Below are 22,874 nucleotides of genomic sequence, written 5' to 3'. Positions count from 1 at the left end.
GCTTTTATCTTTAACCAACTCCTTATTCCATTGGGAAAAATCCAGAGAAAAACTGAGATGCTAAATATATACTCCAAGTACTTAACAATAAGGGATTATATTTAAATATTTTATCGACCATAAATAAGTTGGAATATCAAAACTATACAAAGCTATCTGACTTAAACTTAGTATCAGTGACTAGCACAAATATATTGTCTCCAAAGTTATCTATTAATTACTAGAATTCTTTAAACTCACCAATAAAATGATATATCAATTCTTACTTTCTGTCCTTCTTATAGTCTACAATTACACTCAATCAAGACCTTCATTGCATATCTTAATAAAGTCACATCATATCACAAGGTCTTATATAGCACGGTAGAATTAAATAAAAGAAATCAACAGTACTCACGTTTTAGGTTAACAGTCCTTCTCATGCAAAACCAGGCTTGTGCTTTCTGGGTGAGTCTGTGTTAAACCAAAATGACAAAATCTTAGTTTCCCATGCCACTGCCACTTAGAATGCATGCAAATAAATGCCCAGTTAGTCAAGGAGAAAAAAATTGCATTAAAGAGTACTGATTTGTAAATCTGGTCCTTTCAAATGTAGATAACATTTACCCCTCCTCCTCCTCCCATATCTTTGCAAAATTTCTGCCCAATGAACTCATTACTGTAGAAACTCAACTATGGCTACGGTCAGTTAATGAAATTCAGGTCTGGGATTAACCTCCATAAACATGCATCTGGAATTGGGAGAGACAGGGGTAAAGCTGGAAAGGAAAATAAAATAAACCATATAATTTAAAGAATGTACAATATGATCAATTTAGCTAAATTAACTGCTGCCCTATATTTGAGGTGATTCACACAATTTTAAATGTGTAAGAAATGAAAGTGAGATACTTTGAAAACATTACCAATTACTATATTCAATGACACTTTGAGGAATATTAATGTAACTACTAAGTTTATCTTCTTTGAAATTACACAGGTTTAATTAGATTGTATGTATGTCCTTTGCAGCCACAATAATTTAAGCAGCATTAAACACCATTTAAAATATGCAAGAACTTCAGTTGGCAGGCAATAAAATTATTTTTGCTCTCTCCAGTGACTATATTTATATTGAGTTTCTGATTTACAGTGCACTTTAACATCATCAGTAATTTATAAACGTTTCAGTATTGGAGAACTAAAATGTTCAATTAAAACAACCTACTTGTGAAGCACCATATTATAATAATGTTAGTTTATTTCTCTTGAATTAAAATAATTTGAAAATGTAACCAAGACAACTAGTTTGAATATTTAAAAGGCTAAATGTCCTGTGTGTATTTTTTAAAACTTTATTTAAATTCTATAAAACAAAGTCAGGTAACAGTCCTTATCAATACATGTCAAAACTTGTTAGTGTATTAACGAGTGTTCAACTTTTCTGGTTAATTATCCACTTATTTCACATACATCTTAGGCAGTTAGACAGAAATGAGCACTGGGCAAGGGGAGAGGAAGGGGCAGGAACAACCCAGAAAATAACAGTACGCCTGTGCTTAGGATAAGGGGCTTCAGAGAGTTTTACTTTTTCTAAATGAACGCCAACAAAGAAGCTAGTTAGAACTGAATGCTGCAGCTGCACGTAGAGAGAAGAACCCGACTTAAGGTAACCCAATGCTCCTTACCGTGTAATCAGCATTGCGGTTTGGGCCCCCTCCTGCAGGTTTTTCCTGTGTGCATCCTTGGCAAGGCCGTGCGCAAAGGAACTGGGCATGCCTGAACACTCAAGGGGCGTGAGCCATCAGTCAATCACAAGAACACCCTTAAAGCCAGGATGTAAGACAGGAGAAACAAAGAAGTGGGGCCATTTTTCCCCTCTTGGGTTGGCCTGCCTTCAGTTTTTGAAGGTGTACTCTACTGACTTTTGCTCTGACTATACTTTAATTAAAAAAAATAATAAAATAAAAGTAAAATATCACCTCTCACCTCCCCCCCCCAAAAAATCGTTTATATCATGCTTTCAGTCTTCCACTTGAATTCTTTTTCTCAGGTCAAGGTTTTTTTTTTTCCTTCCCTCCCTGCAGTGATAAACAGATCTCGAATAAGATGAGTTTACAATTCCCCTTGGCTTGACTAAACTTTACATAGGTCTTTTCCAGACTTTAGGCCCCTAACCTCCCTTTTCTCAGAGCATTTATTTTAAACTTGCAATTGTGAATTATTTTTCTGGCCCTTTGAGTTATAAATCTTCTCCTAATCTCTTGCCAATTTTACAACCCAGGAATGTCTTTCTCAAAGACTTGAGAGTCTTCCCTTTAAGACATAATCGTCAAGAAAGATGGTGCCTCTGTCTCCAATTCTCTAGGTAAAGGTAGGAGCCTAAGAATATGCATTATTTACAAACACAAATGACCTCATCATATTGACTAACCTCCGCCTAACACCCTCTAGTCATTTTTCACCAGTTCATCTCAGCTCTGGAAAATCTCCCGCCATGTATTTCAGCAGAGATAAGTTCAATATTTCCCTGTCTTTGCAATAGTCTTGAATAAAGTCTTATCTGTCTGCTCAACTTCATCTGATACAAGTTTTCTCATACATTCTCAAATGTTTATTATGCACCAACATGCTAGGAATTCTGTGGTAAGAAAAGGCAGACACTGTACTTGCCTTCATGGTACCTACAATCTAGTTGGGAGACTGAGGCATATAAATTGACTTTTTAAGCAGAATGTGATCAATACCATGACTGCAAGAACAGAACGGGGCACCAAGTAAAAGTGGAGGGGATACTGAAAAGTATAACAGAATAAGTATCACCGAATCTATCACTTCACAGATGATGAGGTATCATTCAGGGAAACTGGGAAAGGCAAAATGCTTCAAGAAGAGGTCCAGCATGTGTGAAAGCTCAAAGACAAAAGAAGCATTTCAGAGTAAAGAAAATAAGATCAAAATGGCTGGACTGTACACAATGACATAGGAAGTGGCAGGAAACGAGGCTGACACGCAACAGAAAGGAGATAAGAAAAGACACTCAATCATACAGTTGTTTACTTTTAATCAACACATTTATCGGGGAGGTGATATAACTTAAGATCAATGCCAAAGGCACTGGTATCAGATTATCAGTCTTTGAAATCTGACTCTATCTCTCATAAATTGTATATTAGGCAATTAGTCTAAACTCTCTGAACCTCAGTTTCTCCGTTTCATAAATGAGGATAATACAATTACCTCATGAGGTTTTGTGAAGATTAAAAGGAAAATTCCACATAAAATATTCAGTACAAGTTTTAGGACATGGAAAATGAACTAAGATGCTGCTGCTGCTGCTGCTGCTGCTGCTGCTGCTGCTGCTGCTGCTGCTGCTGCTAATGACAGAAAGTAATTTCTGATGATATTGATGATGAGGGCCATAGGGGTCACAGTGAAGAGTGAAGAAAAGAGAAACTGCTGAAGCATTTTTAAAATAGAGAAATATGATCATTTACACTTTGAAATAGCATTTGGATTAGTTAGAAAAATGTTTTTAAAGTTGAAAAGTGAATGCTGTAACCCAAGCTTGAAGACAGATGGTAGTAGCTAAAACTTTGAGTTAATATTTCTAGGCCTATTAATTAAATGACAAAGTGAGCAGAGTGATGGGTGCATAACAGAAAGGCCTAATAATAGGGTAAACATACTTTGGCTTATTAACTGTTACCTGGTTCCAATTATTAATAGCACAGCCCTTTCACTCATAAAAGTATCCTTGTTTGGGTGATAAACTACATAGTATGTGTCTCTGTGATCATCAATTTAGTACGTTTTATAATCATGCAAATCAGTTGAATGGATGTCATCTCCAATATATAATACAACAGTCATCATAAGAGAAAGAGCTAATATGTATTCTAGCATATTTATCTGTCAGACACTGCTGTATGCTACTCACATGTACTAATTCATTCAGTCCTCACATCGACCTTATGGACACTGTTGTTATTCCCATTTTACATATGAGAAAACTGGAGCACATAGAAATTTAGTCACTTGCCCAATTCACATAGCATGTGGAGGATCATAGATTCAAACCAAATAGTCTGGATCCAGAACCCCTATGTGAAAAGCACTTTAACTCCTATGTGAAAAGCACTTTAACAGAGTAGTTTTTGAGTATCTAAAACTCATAGAGGGCTACTATAATCTAAGAAGATATTAGAGAATCAAACAAAGAACTTCGGGGCAATAGGAGAAGAAACTATTTTAACAAGATGGAAAGCACAGAGAGGGTAAAATCAGAGTAGCTTCAAAAAGAAAAAGATATTTCCAGTAGATTTTAAAGAATGAACTGGGTATGTCTCCTTGAAAACCAAACACATCAAGTTGAGAAAATTACATTTTATTCTGCAATGACATGTCTTCATTATTTTGTCTTCAGTTTTATTCTAAGTGTGCATAACTTACTTATTAAATATTTGAATTATATAAAAATACACATATACACATATAAGTTTAATTGTTGCTTAGAATCATGTGTGCAAATTATTTCTTTATATTCAGCTGTTTCATAAACCCTGAATCAATAAAAAATTCCTAATATCTAGGTGAAATAAGTTATTTTTATTTATACTGTATAAATTGTTTAAAATCATTCTACATTTTAATTTCTTCACATGTCAGCAATAAATGTACTCTTTATGGTTGCCTCACTTATTGAGAGGGGGCACAAATGCTTTTTTCATTATGCTACTAACAGCATTCGCTCCTCAGTCACTCTTTCCATTGCTTTAAATGTAGTTCATTCTTCCTTGAAATGATACTCATCTTTGAATCCACTGATGTCCTGATTTAATTTAAACTAATTGTTTTCTATGTCTTCTACATAGCATGGATTTTTTTTTTCATCCAAATTTTCAGTTTCATTGTTTCTTGTAGCTATGCATTTTCCCTTGGTTTTTACCATAATCTGTTGGATCATATATTTAAGTAATTTCTTCAGAAAAAGGTTTATTTGGAAGTAAACTGTATGCAATGTTAGATAAAATGACAGTCATCTGGCTCTGGCACTTGCATAACAGCTTGTCTGGACACAGAATTTCAGAATTAGAGAATCCTAAATCACTGCATTTACCCAGTACATGAAGGTCTGACTTCAATTCTTTAGAAAATGACTCTTTTTGCTTTTTGTTTTTGTTTTGCTCCTTGAAAACTTTTGGATCTTCTATTTATTCCTGAGATTCAGAGATATCACAATGATGTCTATTACGTGGGTCTGTTATCATTTTTTCTTTTTTGGTATTTGGCAACTTTTAAATATCTTGGCACAACTGTCTCTCTTCAGCTCTAAAGAATCAAAAGTAAACTCTATTAAAAGATTTTCTGTTAAATAATTAAATTCAACTCCTTGTATTTTGTGTTGTATAATTTTTATTATCATAGTACTCATTTAAAGAAGATAAACCTCGTGTACTGACTAAAATGAGGTATTTGTTAGAATTATGTGGCTAGAACTCAACAGCAATCCCTTGAAACTCAATTTACTGCTACTTGCCTTTATTTCCACTATGTATCAGCAGGCCTTCAGAATCTTATGACAAACACACAAAGAACTGAGAGATATTTTCACACATAAGTGTCAGATATTGTGTAGGAAACACTGGAAAGATTCTCCATGATTTTTTCTACCTGAAGAGAAGATTCACTTTACTCTTTAGTGGGCATCTAACATAGGGAAAATCTTCTTAACCCAGTAAAGGGCTCAAGTAAATTGAGGATGTGTTTCTGTCTTTGTAAGGCTCACTGTACATTTGATTTGATTCATTTCTGCTTCTATTATATCAGCTATTATTTTTAACTTGTTTTTAGAATGGATGAAAATATTTGCTATTTAATCTTCATATGGTTATGATGGAACTTGCATAATCATACATTTCTAATGGTAATATAAATTGACATAATCTCTCCTTTTGGTGACATCTGAATATTTCGCTTATTTACTTTTTGTTGCTCCTTATGTCCAAGTCCTTTTTTTTCTTACATTGGAGACAACATAGATTTGTTCTTGCAAGGTCTTTTATTTTTAAAATGATTTTGTTTTGTTACATACGTATGCGTATTAGAAGCATTTTCGGGCAAGGACTTCTCTGTCTGAATCAACAAAATCTTCTGATTTTATGACTGTTCTTTCGGAGATGTTTCTCTAAGCCCTCACTCTCATTTCACAAACAAATAAATACTTAGATGCTTGTGACAGAAAAGTTTTGGTTGCCTTTAGGTCACCAACTTAATTTATATAGTTAAGCAAAACAGTCATATTCAACCAAGGTAACTTCTAAAACATTTCTCTAATATGCAGCAGTTAATGACATTGATTTAAAGTAGAATACATTCACGCCCAAGCAGCTCTCTAGCCTGGAAGCTGGAATGGGAGGGCTCCTCTAGGCACCGAAAGTTGTTTAGTTCTAAACCTAGGCTAAATTTGCCTCATATTTTTTTCTTTCTCTTGTGACTCTTGTATAAGGTGTTCTGTTTAACCATGATCTTTAACAACACCCGTACTCTTCTTATTGGTCAGTTTCTAACTTATAGTCAACCAGGCTATAATATACATGTATTTGATCAAAAACTACTGTGATGCAGAGATGATGTACAGAATAATCAAGAACAATAAAATCTTGCCTAGAGACTCAAAGTAGGGTAGAGATTGTTGAATACATTTCTCAATTGTAACAAAATAAATGAAAATCTAAAATTGAAATGAAATCACACATAATCCTATCATCCTAACATAATTAATGTCAGTAAGATTATTTTGAAAGAATTATCAGGAACTATAAATATGCAAATATTTTCAGTCAATAATTTCATTTCTGATAATTCTGAGAAAATTAATCAAAAGAAAATGCAGCTCTGTGCATTGAGATGTTCACTTTAACGTTAATGACAAACTTTTTTTGCACTGATGCCTAAAACCATGGCTTAAACATGGCACGTTTTTGATGAATATCTGTTGATTAAATATCAGATTAAAAAACTTAGACGTCCTTTTTAAAAATAATTTAATTTTGAGTAAATAATGAATACACTTGGATCAAACAATGGCAAAAGAATATAGTGAAAAAAATTCTCCCTTTCACCAAAATCTGACAGCAATTTTTCTCTTCCTACATAGAAAAGTATCTATATATATATTACTTTCCTCTTTTTTACACAGTGATGGCTTACGATACATAATCTATTGCAGATTGATTTTTTCCAATTAACAATATATCTTGGAAATCTGTTCATATCAGTACAAATTTGATCATCTTTATTTCTTTTTATGACCACATAGCATTCTATTTCATGGATGCATGATTACTTTGTCTTCATTCATAAACATCTTTTTTTTTTTGGTTTTCACTTTACCCAGCATTTCCCAAGGTGTTTTATCTGTATTTGTTGGACTCTTATATGACATCAGAGCCAAAAGTGAAGTTTCTCATATTTTTTAAGACTTCCTCTCACACACTGTATTAATTTGTTAGGAAATTCTGCTGATTTTACCTTAGAAATACATCCAGAATCAATCTGCTCCCCAATACTTCCATTGAGCTATCAACATCTTTCACCTGGATTAATATAATTGCCTCTTAAATGGCCTCCCACTTTCAATGCCTGTCTCCAAACAGCAGATACTAGCAATTATTTGTTTATAATATAAAGTAGGACTTCTAGAATTGGCTAAGACAGAGTAAATACATATCACTCTATCCCTCTCACTGGATAAAATTAAAAACCCTGGGCAGAATAAATAAACAACTATCTTTAGGCTCTGAAAAAATAAATAGTAGCAAGCAGCATGAGAAGGAAATTAAAACTCAAAGATGAAGGACATGTATGGGGGTGAGTTCCCTGTTTTATTTTTTCTCCCATCTCTTGTAGCTTAGACAATAGAGCATCCTAAATCCTGAGATTGTGCAGCAGGTGCAGGCAGCAAAAACTGAAAGAAAACCTGTCTTTTTCTGGTGCAGAAAACTAGGAAGCTGGTGGAGGAAGAGGGATCGTTACAGGATGGAGAACATGGGAGGAAATGCTCATGCTTCTGATTTTTTTTCACTCTCCCAGCTCTGGCCCAAGCCAGGTTCCAGTCATGAAGCTACACTCCTATGGCAGTGACAGAGGGCAGTGGCATCAGTGGACCTGCAAGCACCTAAGACTCTCAGGGAAGAAACAAACAAACAAAAAACCCACTCTCCTAACAGATAAACAGGAAAGAGGCCCTTGTCATATGAAAAGCGTGGGATGAATACCCTTTCTTTCCTTTTTTTCTCTCTTGCTACTTTGCTCCAAGTTGAACCCAGTTGTAGAAATTACGAAGTTAGTGATGCTAATACGCTGGCATAGTAATAAAAATGTCAAAACTGAGGCCACTGGTGCTACTGAGAAAAATGAAGCTAGAGAAAGCAATTCTTTAAATCTGGACATGAAGTCCATGGCTCACCCTCACAGTGTGCATGCTTGGAAATGACCTGAATCAACACTTTAAAAGCTTTGAGAACTTATCATATAAAGTAAATGACTTTTCAGGTGACAAATTAGCCCCTGGTTGGTGGACATGTGTTGTGGACCAGAATATGACAGCCAAAGCTTTGGCAACTATACTGATATTGGTACACTAGCGAATAGAAGTTGGCTCATAGCATTCAGTCTGAACCTAACCAGATTGACTCAATGCTGAAACAAATAAAACAAAGAAAATTCTCCTGAGGATTTTAATAAGACCCAGAGTCCCATATAATATTGAAAATACCCAGGAATACAACTCTAGATTAATCAATACATTAAGGAACTAGGTATACTTTAACAACTCTCAAGGAGACATCTATTTAAAAGACAATGACTCCAAGATAACTTATGTTGGTATCATCAATAAATATTTTAAAGCGTCTATTATAGTATTGTCTCTGTGAAAACAAAAAACTCTTGAAATGTGTGGAATGTTAGAAGTTCTCAAGAAAGGAACAGAAGTTATAAAGAAGAAACCATTGAAAACTTTGGACCTAAAATTACAATACCACAAATTAAAATATTAACTGGAAATGAATTTACAGAGAAGAGAATCAGAGAACTTGAAGATAGAGTAAATGAAATTATCCAATTTGGACAAAAGAGAGAATAAAGTTTGAACATATATAGGTATCCAAGGGACCTCTGACACAGTATCACAAGATGTCACTGGTGTTCCAGAAAGTAAGGAAAAAGAGATTAATACAGAAAAAGTGTTTGAAGAAATAAAAGCTGCATATCTTCCAGATTTGGTAAAGAACATAAATTTACAAACTAAGAAATTAAAAGAAACTCAGATAAAACAAACAGAAAGAAAACCACATACAGCCACATCTTAAACTGCTGAAAACTAAAGAAAAAGACAAAATCTTCTAGGCAGGTGAAGATAAATAATATATTACATAAGATAAGAAGACAGAAGAACAGCATTTTTTAAAAAGTGTTGAAAGAAAAGAACTAATAACACAGATTTCTATACACAGCAAAAATATCCTTTAAGGATGAAAGCAGATTAAAAACATTCACAGAAAAAATAAAACCAGCAGATTCTTTTGCTGATAGACTTGCTCTCAAAGAATTGGTACAGGAAATTCTTTAAACAGAAGGGAAAAGGTTACAGAAAAATCCAGAACCTTGGAACTGATGGAAAATTAATAGAAATAGCTAGGTAAATAAAATATTACATGTTGTCACTAAATTCTTTAAAATATGCATGAGTGTTGAAAGCAAAAAAAAAAAAGTGAGTAAATTTTCAAAGTACATAGACATAATCCATATTATACTTACTCCATACAGGAGGGGAATTAGTAAATAAAGGGACCTATGTGGTGGTAAGGTATCTGCCTTTTATTTGAAGTAAGAAAATATTAATTTTATATAGATCGTAAAAAGTTATGTTCATATGCTTTAATTCCTAGAGCAACCCCACATCAATATATGTATCTGAAAGTTGAAAAATAAAATGGATTACTAGAAATATTCACATAATTCAAGATAAAGCATAAAAGTGGTACTAGAGAAACACCACCAAAAGAAAAAAAAAAGAGAGAGGATAAAGAGGAAGCTAACAATAAAAGGATAAACCTAAATCCAACCATATCAATAACTACATTAAATGTAAATAAGAAGACAATTCTTATTGTTGGATTGGATTAAAACAGTAAGAACAACAAAATAAGGCCCAGATATGTACTGTACAAGAAACACACTTTAAATATAATTATATAAACAAGTTTTTAAAATGTAGTAACAGTAATCAAAAGAAAGCTGTAGTGACTATGTTAATATCAACTGAAGTAGGTTTCTGAATAAAGAAAACTACCAATGACAAAAACAAATTGCATAAAGACAAAAAAGGGAACTCTTCAAGCAGGTATATCCATACTAAATGTGAGTGAACCTAAAGACTGCTTAACATTCATGAAGAAAAACACAGATAGAACTAAAAGATAAACAGAAAAACCCACAATTTGACTCAGAGACTTCAACATTCCTGTAAATATGAATCAATAGAATAAATACACAGAAAATCATCCAGGATATAGAAGACCTGACCAATATTATCATCTAATTTAAAACCATACTCAGCAACTACAGATTATACATTATTCTCATGTGTATCTGGAACATTTATAAAGATAAATCATATTTTGGATAACAAAACAAACATTAACAAATTTAAAAGAATTAAAATTATACGAAGTGTGCTCTCATTCCAGATATAGAGTTAACCTAGAAATACGTAACAGTAATACATCTGTAAAAATTGCAAAATATTTGAACATTAAACAACACACCTGGAAGGCAGCTATGCTCACCACTATACCACCAACGCTGCACACTTGGGAATAATTTATAGAGGTCAAAAAGATATCTCAAGAGTAATTGATAATTATTTTAAACTGAATTAAAAATAAAATTCAACATATTAAAATGTGTGAGACACAGCTAAAATAGAGTTCAGAGGAAATTTTATATCATTGAATGCTTATATTAGAAAAGTAGATATGTTGCAAATCAATAACCGAAACTTCTATATTAAAAAACTAAACAATAAAGAGAAAAAGAAAACCTAACACAAGAAGAATAAATAAAGTCATAAAGGTAAGGTTTAAAACCACTAAAAGTAAAAGCAGAAAAACGATATATAAAATCAGCAGAACCACAAGTTGGTTCTTTGAAAGTTTCATATTTTGATAATGTTGATAAAGCTTTTTCCAGATCAATTAGAAGAGACATAGAGGAAAAAAAAAAAAGAGAGAGACAGAGAAAGAGAAAAATTACCAACATCAGTAATGAAAGAGGAAGACCCCTGCAGAGCTCACAGCCATTAAATGTATAATAAAAAGATAAAAGGACAATAAGAAAGATTATTAATAATTTTACCTATAAATTCAGTAACTTTGAATAGATGGACCAATTCCTTGAAAAACAAAACTATCAAATTTTATACAAAAAGAAATAGTTATCCTCAGCAGTCATGTATTTATAAAATCAATTGAGTTTGTAAACATGTTTGAAGAAAACCGCAGGAGTAGATAATTTAGCTGGCATATTTTAACAACTATTTAAGGAAGAAATTATACTAACCCTACAGAGTCTCTTTCAGAAAATTAAATAAGAGGGAATACTTCTCAGTCTGTTTTTTGAGGCTAGCATTTCTTGGATATTAAAACAAGACAAAGATTTATAACAAAGGAAAACTACAAAACAATATACCTCATCAACACAGATGTGAAAATCATCTATAAAATTTAGCACATTAGACCAGCAATAACCCAGGAATGTAAAAATGAGTCAATGTTTGAAAATCAATTAACTAGACATTCCTATTAGTACACTAAAGGAGAAAAAACACATGATCCTATCAATATTCGATGCATTTGAGGCAATTCAACATCCATTAAAAAACTAATCTCTCAGCAACCTAGGAATAGAAGTGGACTTCTTTAAAATAATAAAGAGTAACTAAAAAAATGCTGCAGCTGACATTATATTTAAAAGTGTTAAAAAGTAACATCACAAAGCTAATAAAAAAATAATGGCAAAGTATATTTTTATGACCTTGGTTGTAGAGCAATTTTTTAAACAAGAATTAATAACCTCAAACCGTAATACATGAACTACCAGTATTTGCTAAAACAAAATTAAGGAATTGTGTTCTACAAAAGACAAAGATAACAGGTGGCAAATTAAGAAAAAATTTGCAATGTCTAAAATGGGCAATAAAATTATAGCCAAAATATACAAGAAAATTATACAAATCAATAATAAAAAGATAAAAAAAAACTTAGTTAAATATTAATGCTATTCACAGAAGAGAACGCTTGCCTAGCTAACGAGTATGAGATATGAGTTCCAACCTCATCGCTTATCTATAAAATTTAAACAAAAACAATAAAATGCTACTTTACACTCACCAGATTGTTGGCTAAGGAAAAGCACTGTGAAGAACAAGACAGTATAGCTTTATGCAGTCAATCGGGACATCAAAAGGAAATACTTAATAACATGAAGCGTGCATATGTATTCTGAGATCCAGAAATCATACATGCTGGCATATAACTCAGGGAGGAAAACTCTCACACAGGTTTATTAAAAAAAACTAGTTATTTTTGTTTACCCTAATTAATTACATAATCTATTAATCAGTGAACTTATTCTATTTACATTTAAGCTGTTTACATTTGTTTTAATTACTAATGAGGTAAACACATCTATTATTTTATTTTTTGTCTCATATATAACATGGTTTCATTCTTTCTTCATTTTATAAAATCCTCTCTATTGAAAGAGTCTGCTTTTTGTGTTTTCCCTTTATTAACTTGGAAATTATAAATTCTCTATTATTTTAGTGATCATTAAATTGCAATTTGTTTATTGTATTCAACTATATCTAAAGCTACTTCAGTATCTCTCCCAGCATTAGCACATTCCAAGAACAAAAGAACCAAAAGAACCACATCCTTCACAGAAGTTGGTCTTAAAGTGACAACTTGCTTATAAACTTCCTATTAATCAGTATGATTCTTTTCATTGCTCCTTTTTTTCTTATTTTGCAGCCAAAAAATTTACTAATTTATTTGCTCATCATTGCTTTTGTGTTCATCTTTGTCTTTCTGGGTTAACTGTTTCCAATTAAAGTACAAATTTATCTGGTTTTTGAATGAGGGTCTTGATGTAATTTTTAGGACTTTTTTTTGAAAATAACTTTATTTTGGCCTCCTCTTCTTCTTTTCTCCTCTCCTGTCCCCTCGTCTCTTCAGTACTTATTTCTGAGAATCTGCTACCTATAAGACATACACTAGTTCCAGGGCTTGCAGTGGATACAAGGGCAAACACAATAGGCAAATATAGTCCTTGTCATCACTGAGCTTAGAGTTTAGCTGGATCGAACACTCCGTGCTCTTACCTAACTTTGTTCCACCAGACAGTAAACTCCTAAAGGAAAGAGAACTTCTCCCCTCTCCATTCTCTTCTTGATACAGAATTCCAGATTGACAGTCATTTTCCCACATACATTTGAAGATACTGGATTTTAAGGATTCTGTTTCTCGTAAGAAGTCAGCTGTTGCTAAAATTCTAATATCTTTGTAAACAGTATGCCATTGCTAGTTTTCTCTTATATTGCATGTTTTTCAGTTACATGTTTAGATGTGGCTTTGTTATCTTTGCTTTGAGATCAAGATCATATTTGATTCTTCAACCTGACAATTTATGACTTTCATCTGTTCTGGGAAACTCTCTGAATTATAACTTTAAATACTACTTCTCACACATTATCTGTTTCTCTTATGTTGGTGCTTCTAACTCTATTTTCTGTATCTCCTAACTTTTTTATTCATAGTTTTGTGCTTTATTCTTCTAGGCTGAATTTTAAAATTTTTTTTAAAATCTTAACTACATTTAAATGATCTTTCTTTTTAGATATGTCTAATCTGCTGCTTAACTTATCAATTAAGGTTTTATTTTATTGACTATATATGTCATTGCCAAAAATTCTACTTGATTATTTTGCAAATGTCCTTTCTCTTCAAACCAAATTGTTTCATCATTATATGTGTTTTAGTTTTTTTCTTTTATTCCTTTAACCATTTTATGTGTCCTGATTTTATAGTCTCTTTCAAACTTGTCTACCGTTTTAGAGGGTATAGACCTTCATTTGTGTTTTAATCTACATTCTTTCCTTTGATTTGGATTTTGTGTGTGTGTGTGTGTGTGTGTGTGTGTGTGTGTGTGTGTGTGTGTGTGTGAATCATTATGTTGCACAGTTGCAGGAACCTGGGGCATACAGGGGAGGCTCTCTTCAGATCCCGTTTTCATTTGCTTTCCTTCTGCCTTTCAGGGGTTTCACTAAATGAAGACCAGTTTGTCATTGTTACTCATTTTTCTGTTGTTTTTGCTACTGATCTCTTGTCTTCAAATTTCCACATCATATATGTAATGTAAATGTCAACTCTGTGCCCAGAAAATGCTGTGAACTTGTTTTTTTTCAGGTTTTCACAGCAGATTTGTTTTTCCTAGAAAGATCCCTGAGGATAGTTAAACTTCCTTGCTTCTTTCCTGTAGTACATTTACAAGGTCCTTTCTCTCACAAGCCCATTTCTCCTTTCTATTCTGCACTTTAAACACCCAGTTCACTCAGGAAGTATATCTGATTCTGGTATCATACCTGGCTACCAGATGCTACTGATTCAGTTCAAAGGGTTACTGATCTAGCCTTAAGTTCCTTCTTTGTGGCACCTAGGGATTTCCCTTTCACGTCTTCTTTTGCACTCAACTACACATTTACTATTTAGTTTATGGTAGTTTATCCAATATTTTCAAATGTTCGTGGCATCAGTGCGAGGTGTCTATTGAAAAAGAGCATCATGTTGGCAGGACAATAATTGGATATGGTTCTAAGACCAAAGCATTCTTTTCTCCTCTCTGCTATAAGTTGATGTTTGCCTTGTTCCTTCGGAATTCACCTTATGTAAAATAAAGTTACATATTATCACTTTCCAGCAACACTGACAAAATATAAAAGAATATTTTATGCATTTCTGTAGTTTCACCTTACATAATGTATTTTTCCTTGCTGATTTGAAAAATGAATATAAAATGTCTGCCGCTGAATTTAAAGAGCTATCTCTTTTTAAGCTTCAGTTGACTCTTCAGCTGTTAGATTCTTTAATGGTGTTTAACTTACTTTGTAAACACAGATTTGGTACAATTTTCTCTGATCTCTACTGGTCTAAATTCCTAATCGGTATTGTTTTAGGTTTTAGTGAATAGTTTCTTCTTCCTTTTCTAATTTTTGTGTCCTAACTCAAAAAAAAAAAAAATTCAGTGCACTATTTTTTGGATTTACTACTTCTCTTTTAGAATACAAGAGTGACTTAATGATACATAAATAAGTGATTTATTAGAAAGCAGTTGAATCAGGGCATCAATAAGAAACTTCGTTTCCTGTTCATTCAAAAGTGATTGAGTGTCAACTCTGTAACACTAAACTGGGCTAAAAATGAGGTGAACTACACAGTTAAAAGTGTCACGAGGTAATGATACGGTGTATTAGATGTTACGATATTGATACATTATGGGGAAAAAAAGCAGAACATCTCATTCAGACAGGGAGTGATAGGGAACTCTTCCACCAGGGGTGATACCTGCACTGAAACTTGAAAGATAAACAGAAATTTTCAGCTTGAGGAAGCACCATGTACAAAATATCAAGGAGTGAGTAAACATGATGTGTAAGAAAAATGCAAGCACTCAGTATAATTGAACCATATGTTGTATGTGAAAACTTGGCTGGTGGTGACCTTCAATGAACTTCCAGATGTAAGCAGTTATCAGATCTTGAATGACTTTGTTTCTCCACTACTAAGGGAGTTGAATCTCCTTTAGAAAGTAATGGAGAAGTGTAGATGCGTGCTAACGAAGGAAATAACCCAGCTAGATTTACAGAGCTGAAAGATCATTGTGGGAGCAGCAGAGTATTGAGGGCAAAATGTCTATGAATGAGGCTCATCACTCAGTAAAGAAGCTCTACTGCTTTTCAGTATGTGTTTTCTGCTGGGGTTTTAAAAAATATTTTCCTATCTAATCTCCAAAAGTTCTCTGAGTCAATATGCATGCATAATTCCCCAAGTACATTTATTCCAGTAGTATTGCTTGACTATATCCTATGAAATGCATTATGCTAAGTCCTAGAAATAGGTAAATAAGACAGGGCTCCTGTTTTCTCAAAGTTTACTACTTTTGGGGGGTGGGGAGGGCAGTCCCTTTCAATAGCATGTCAAAATGACTTCACTAAAGTATGCAAGGTTTAGAGAGAGAGAGACAGAGAGACACACAGAAAGAGAGAGACACTGGGATCTTAGACCAGCTGACTTGGGAAATATTTCCCAGAGGAAATAAAATTTACACTGAGACTTGCAAATAATAAAATTGCAAAAGGTGTTTACTCCTCGATACTAGTATTAGTGACTGCTCCAGTTAAAGAGGACTAAATATTCCAAAATTCTTCTTCCTTTCCTTCTTGCACTTTACCCCAACATCCTAGATCGTCATAGTCACTAAGACTTGCTGTCCCTGGGAGTTATTAGGAAGGGGGAAAGCTTTAACGCAGACATTTCTCTCAAATTCTGCTCTTCATTTCCTTCCCACTCTTTTCGGTCCCTCTCCATCTCTCACTTAAACTTTGGTAATCGCCTCACTCCAGGACAATCAATCTTCCACATGGCTGCTAGAGGGAGCTTTCTGAAAGATAAATTTGCTCCTATGATTCCCATGGTAAAAATAAATAAATAAATAAAATAAAGCAACAACAAAAGCATTTGGTAGTCTTCTATTGCCTTTAGGGAGAAATTCAAAACTGCGCAGGTCACAGAACATTTCTCATTCGGTGATAGGGACTCACCTCATCAGCCCCACTGCTGCCTTTCTCCTTACTTTTAAATCCTTTTATTTTGTGGGTTTTTTTTTTTTATGTGTCATTTGTAAAGCCTCCCTCTATCCCGAAGGCAGGAGTAGACAGGACTTTGAATTATAGCACTTTTCTCTTTGTATGGAATTAGTTACATGTTGTTTTTCTCTACTTGACTGTGAATAATCAAAGGTGGGGGATGTATTTTATTCATCTCTCAGTCCTCGGTACTTAGCACAGTTCCTGGCCCAGTTTTGTCATGTTGAAAGTGTGCCATACATTTTAAAGTGAATTAAATAAAAATAAATTAACCCAGAATTGAGAACAAGACCTAGAAGTTAAATAATGTAACAAATCATAAAAGAAACATTCTTTTGGAAAGTGGAGATGTTAAGAATGTTTCTGTAGAATACCTCTGCACTTAAGTATTCAACGTTTGCTTTTGGGTTTTTCAAAGTTGATCAAGATTTCTTTTTTTCCAAGTCCATTAAATGACTTTTAGAAAAAAAATTTAACAAACTATGTCAAGTTGAATAAAATTTTATGTACATAACGATATTATTAAGCTTTTTTAAAGTATCAATTTAATCCAATTCAGAGTATTTGAATGTTTGTATAGCTAACCTTTTCTTTATTTGCATTCAGAATATATCAGTTCATGTGTTTTATTATTTTTAATATGACATCAAGACACTCCAGGGTACATTTTATTTTTCCATTTATTCATGCCTAGGGTATCTCATGAGCTACAAACCTAAAGGCTAAGTGCTTTAACCACCCAAATCATGTATTAGTGGATCAATAAAACACACCCTGGAGTATCTTAATCCTATAATATGTCTCCTACTTCTTCTTAAAGAGGAGAAAAGCAATTAATCTCTAAGAAAACTAATACTTTAAAATCACATATTCTACTGTTACATATTAGATACAGAAGTACAAATGAAAAACAGTGGCAGTTTCTTCTTATGACATTATTAGAGAAATGATGAATTATGCAGTTCACCTACTGAAAGAATAGGACATACTTCTGCTCTAAAAGTTTCTATGTCCAGATAGCCCAAGTCTATGTGAAGTATTCTATATTTTTATATGGTAATTCCTTATATAGTAGCAATCCAAAACAAAGTAATTAGACTATGGAGTGTTGCATTTAATCAAATACATGTGATAAACTGACGTGCCATGTATTTCAGACAATTTTACATTCAATTACAATAGCTTGCATCAACTGCAGCGTCTTATTATAGCTCTTCCTCTGCCCTGTATTTAGTACCAAATTTTTCTTCTGTTACTAGATTTATCACACCCAACACATCAATTTGCATATTGTAGATGATCAACAAACATGCAGTTTAAATGATGGAATAGCTATATTACTAAACAACCTCATATTCCATTTTGGAAGTTATTGAATTATAAATGAAATTAAATATATACATAAATACACACATATATCTAATATGAATAACCAATTATAAGAAAATTACTGCAAAAGGCAAGAGAAGGCAGTTACTATTTATATAACTCTAGTGTTAACATTATTTCTATATGTTAGCTCATTTAATTTTCACAGTAAAACTAAACACCAAACCTTGTTATATCTTTATAAATGAGAAATCTGAGGCCAAGACATATTAAGAACATCGTTCACATTAGTAACTATTAGTACAAAGATTGAAAAGGAAACAGATCTAGAATGTGTTTGATTACAAACCCATTTTTATTTTCACTGTAACATTTCTAAACTAAATGCACTCAATTCTTCAAACTTTGCTTAAACAAACTGACTCAGCTTTAAGGATTCAAACAGCAGCCTGTGACTGACCCTACTGTGAGCACTTATCATGACTGCAGAGTGTTGTAGATCAGAAAGTGTAACAGACCAGGCTATATCTATACCATTCTTATGGTATACATCTCATGTTGAATTTTTATTTTTCCCCATATATGCATTTAAAAATCAATTATTTAGACTTTGGAAAAGTGGATAAATGGTATCTCAGAGCAGATCAAAGAAGAAATGTATAATATTTCTGTGCATTTTTAGACTAAATATTGATTATATGGGGGAAAATGCCATCACAAAGAAAATAGTATTTTTGGAAGTGATGGCAGTTCTCTATTGTGCATGGAGTTAATGAACTATAGTAGAGCAGATCTGAATAGCTGAGAAAAATCATAGTGAGAAAGTCAATAAATAAGAGATGAACTAAGCTTCTTTAATGGATAATAACTATTGAACAACATGAAGGCTATTAAAATTCCCTATTCTGCTTCCCTTCTGCCCTACTTCCACCTTTTTAACATCTTATTATTAATTTATTCAGTGAAGTCTTCACATAGACAACTACTGGTGTACCTAACTGTAAATTTTATTCATGCATTCAACAAATATAGTTTGAGTGTTCAGTAGGTTTCAAACATTGTGTTAGGTTGTGTTGACAGAAAAATAAAAACTCTGTCACCCTATCATTGAGGAACTATGTCAAGGTAATTCGCCTTTTTGTGGAAAAGGTAGAAAAGATATGACAAGGAATACATATAAAGAATGAGAGATGCATTTGGATCTAGTGCAGGTTTCAGCAGGGAACATCAACAATGTGCTGAAGCCAGACTACAGAGTGTTTAAATTTTATGCAAAGGATTTGAATTTAACTCACAGATGATATGGAAACACTGAAGAACTTGATCTCTGGAAGCGTGTGCTGAAAGTGATGATGTGGTAAGAATAAGTTTGTAACTGCACGCAGTACAAATTGCCCAGCACTCAGATGACTTTACAGTATATCCAATAGGTGCCAACCACAGGGCAATAAAAACAGAGACTTCATATCACTTAAAGGGGATTACATCCTTTGATGAGTTTAAATAATAACAGCAACAACAGCAGTGGCCATTTAGTAAATATTTACTCAATAGCAAACACACACTATTCATACTATTTACTATATACTATGCATACTATTTATTCCGTTTTTATAAATGAGGAAATTAACTTCAGTTAAGCAAGTTACTAAACTGAGATTAGAAACGAGACATTTCTGGCCCTACAGCTCACTTCACCATGCACAGGCCTTTCAAGATGAAAATAGAGCACATCTTCAGATTTTGTGGAGAAGTTTTTGGTTTTATGCTGCTAGTGTAGGGTTACTCTTCACAATAGTAGAAACTATAATTATTAAGGATATTAAAAATAAAACTAATTTAGTAGTGTAGGTATCAATTAATAAAGCCAGCACAGCAGATATGGTAATATTTTTAAAAATTAAGACTTCATTGTTTTAAAGCATTTTTAAGCTCACAGCAAAACTGAGGGGAACGTACTGGGATTTCCTATATGCCTCTTGCTCCCACAAATTTATAGCCTCCCCTGTCATCAGTGTCCCCGATCAGAGTGGTACCTTTGCTACAACTGATCAACTGACACGGGCGCATTATCATCAACCAAATCCGTATTTTATTAACGTTCACTCTTGGTGCTGTACAGTCAGTGGATTTGGACAAATGTATAATGACAAATATCCATCATTATGGTATACAGAGTATTATCACTGCCCTCTAAATCTTCTGTACTTTACTTATTCATCCTTCACTATCTCAGTTTCAGACAACCACTAATCTTTTACTGTCTCCATTATTTTACCTTTTCCAGAATGCTATAGGGTTGGAATCATACAGTATGTAGTCTTTTCAGACTACCTTCTTCCATTTAGTGATATGCATTTAAGTTTCCTCCAAGTCTTCTCCTGGCTTGATAGCTCATTTATTTTTAGTGCTGAATTATATTCCATTGTTTGGATATACCACAGTTTATGTATCTACTGAAGGATATTTTGGTTACTTTCAAGTTTTTGGCAATTGTGCCTAAAGGTGCTATAAACATCCATGTGCTTGCTTTTGCTTGAACATAAATTTTCAACTAATTCGAGTGAATACCAAGGAGTGCAATTGCTGGGTTACATGGCAAAAGAATGTTTAGTTTGGTAAGAAACCACCAGACTGTCTTCCAAAGTGGCTGTACCATTTTGCATTCCCTCCAGCAATGAATGAGAGTTCCTATTGCTCCATATCCTTCTTAGCATTTGGTGTTGTCAATGTTCCTGATTTGGCCATTTTAATAATTGTGCACAAGTATACCTCCAAGATTCTGTGCGTTCAGTTGGTGGTCAGCGTTCAGACCACTACAGTAAAGCAAATATTACAATAAAGCAACTCACATGAATCTGTTGGTTTCCCACTGTATAAAAGTTCTGTTTATGCTATAGTCTATTATTGGTGCAATCATATCATGTATAAAGATGTACACAATTTAATCAAATATTTTATTGCTAAAATATCACAAAACAATATAATAGTAAAATCAAAGATTACTAATCACAGGTCACATAACAAATATAATAATAAAGTTTGAAATACTATGAGAATTACCAATGTGACACAGAGACACAAAGTGAGCAAATGCTGTTGTAAAAATGGTATCAGTAGACTTGCTCAACAGAGTTGCTGTGAACCTCTGATTTGTGAAAAAACACAGTATCTGTGAAGAGTAATAAAACAAGGTATGCTTTATATTAATAAGCAATCTCATTGTTCTTTTAATTTGCATTTTCTTGGTGATACGTGATATGGGGCATCTTCCTCTATTTTTACTTGTCATCTGTATACCTTCTTTGATGAGGTGTCTGTTAAGGTCTTTGGATTTAATCAGACTGCTTATTTTTTTATTGTTGAGTTTTAAGAGTCCTTTGTACTTTTGGAATAACAGACCTTTATCTAATGTGTCTTTTATAAACATTTTCTCCCCATCTGTGGCTTTTCTTACTGTTTTGATAATTGTCCTTTGCAGAGCAGAAATTTTTCATTTTAATGAAATCCAAACTATCAGTTGATAATTTCATGGGTTGAGTCTTTGGTGTTGTATCTAAAAAGTAATCATCGTATGCAAGGATACCTAGATTTTCTCCTGGATTGATGTTCAGCTGTTCTAGCACTATTTGTGAAAAGCCTATTTTTGCTCCACTGTATTGTCTTTTTTTCTTTGTCAAGGATCAGTTGAGTACATTTATGTACATCTATTTTGTGAGCTCTTTATTCTGTTCCACTGATCTATGTGTTTATTCATTTGCCCGTGCCATAGTGTACTGTTTAACATTGATTTATAGTAAGTCTTGAAGGCAGGTAGTGTCAATTCTCCAACTCTGTTCTTCCTCAATACTGTGTTGTTTATTCTAGGTCTTTTATGTCTCCATAAAATTTTTAGATGAGTTTATCAATATCCACATAATAATTGGCTGAGATTTGGGACTGGGATTATATTGAACCTATAGTTCAAGTTGGGAAGAACTGGCATCTTAAAAATATTGAGTCGTCTTATCTTCAAACATGGAATATCTATTTATTTAGTTCTTTGATTTTGTTTTATTAGAGTTTTGTAGTTTTTCTCATATAGATCTTATACATATTTTGTTAGATTTATACCTGAGTACTTACGCATTTACTTACTTATATTTTTGGTGCTAATATAAATGACATTGTGTCTTTAATTTAAAATCTCACCTGTTAATTGCTGGCATATAGGAAAGTGGTTGACTTTTTTATATTGATCTTATATCTTGCAACCCTGCTATAATCTTTTATTAATTATAGGACATATTTTTTTAAATTGATCTTTTCAGAATTTCTACATAGGTAATCATTATCTGTGAGCAAATCAGCTGTATTTCTTCCTTCTCAATCTGTATTCCTTTCCTCCCCTCTCCTCTCCCCTCCTCTCCTCTCTCTTCTTTATTTTTCTTATTGCAATAGAACTCCCACTACCATGATGAAAGGGAGTGGTAAGACAGGACATCTTAGCCTTATATCTGATCTCAGTGGGAAAGGTTCGGGTTTCTTACCATTAAGTATGATGCCAGCTGTAGGCTTTTTGTACCTTTTTTTTTTTTAT

At 33.2% G+C, this 22,874-nt stretch overlaps 1 long non-coding RNA gene across 1 annotated transcript in view; it reads right to left on the bottom strand.

The window, feature by feature from the left end:
• Window positions 1-336: 336 nt before the first annotated feature.
• LOC116667745 overlaps window positions 337-22,874 on the bottom strand; it is a 313,588-nt gene continuing 291,050 nt past the window's right edge. Inside the window, exon 4 of the long non-coding RNA XR_004324767.1 lies at window positions 337-453. This is a non-coding gene — a long non-coding RNA (uncharacterized LOC116667745). The remainder of the gene's footprint in view (window positions 454-22,874) is intronic.

The sequence above is a fragment of the Camelus ferus genome, chromosome 12 (assembly GCF_009834535.1).
Source record: "Camelus ferus isolate YT-003-E chromosome 12, BCGSAC_Cfer_1.0, whole genome shotgun sequence".
Taxonomy (NCBI): domain Eukaryota; kingdom Metazoa; phylum Chordata; class Mammalia; order Artiodactyla; family Camelidae; genus Camelus; species Camelus ferus.
This window is presented reverse-complemented; position numbering and strand designations above follow the sequence as displayed.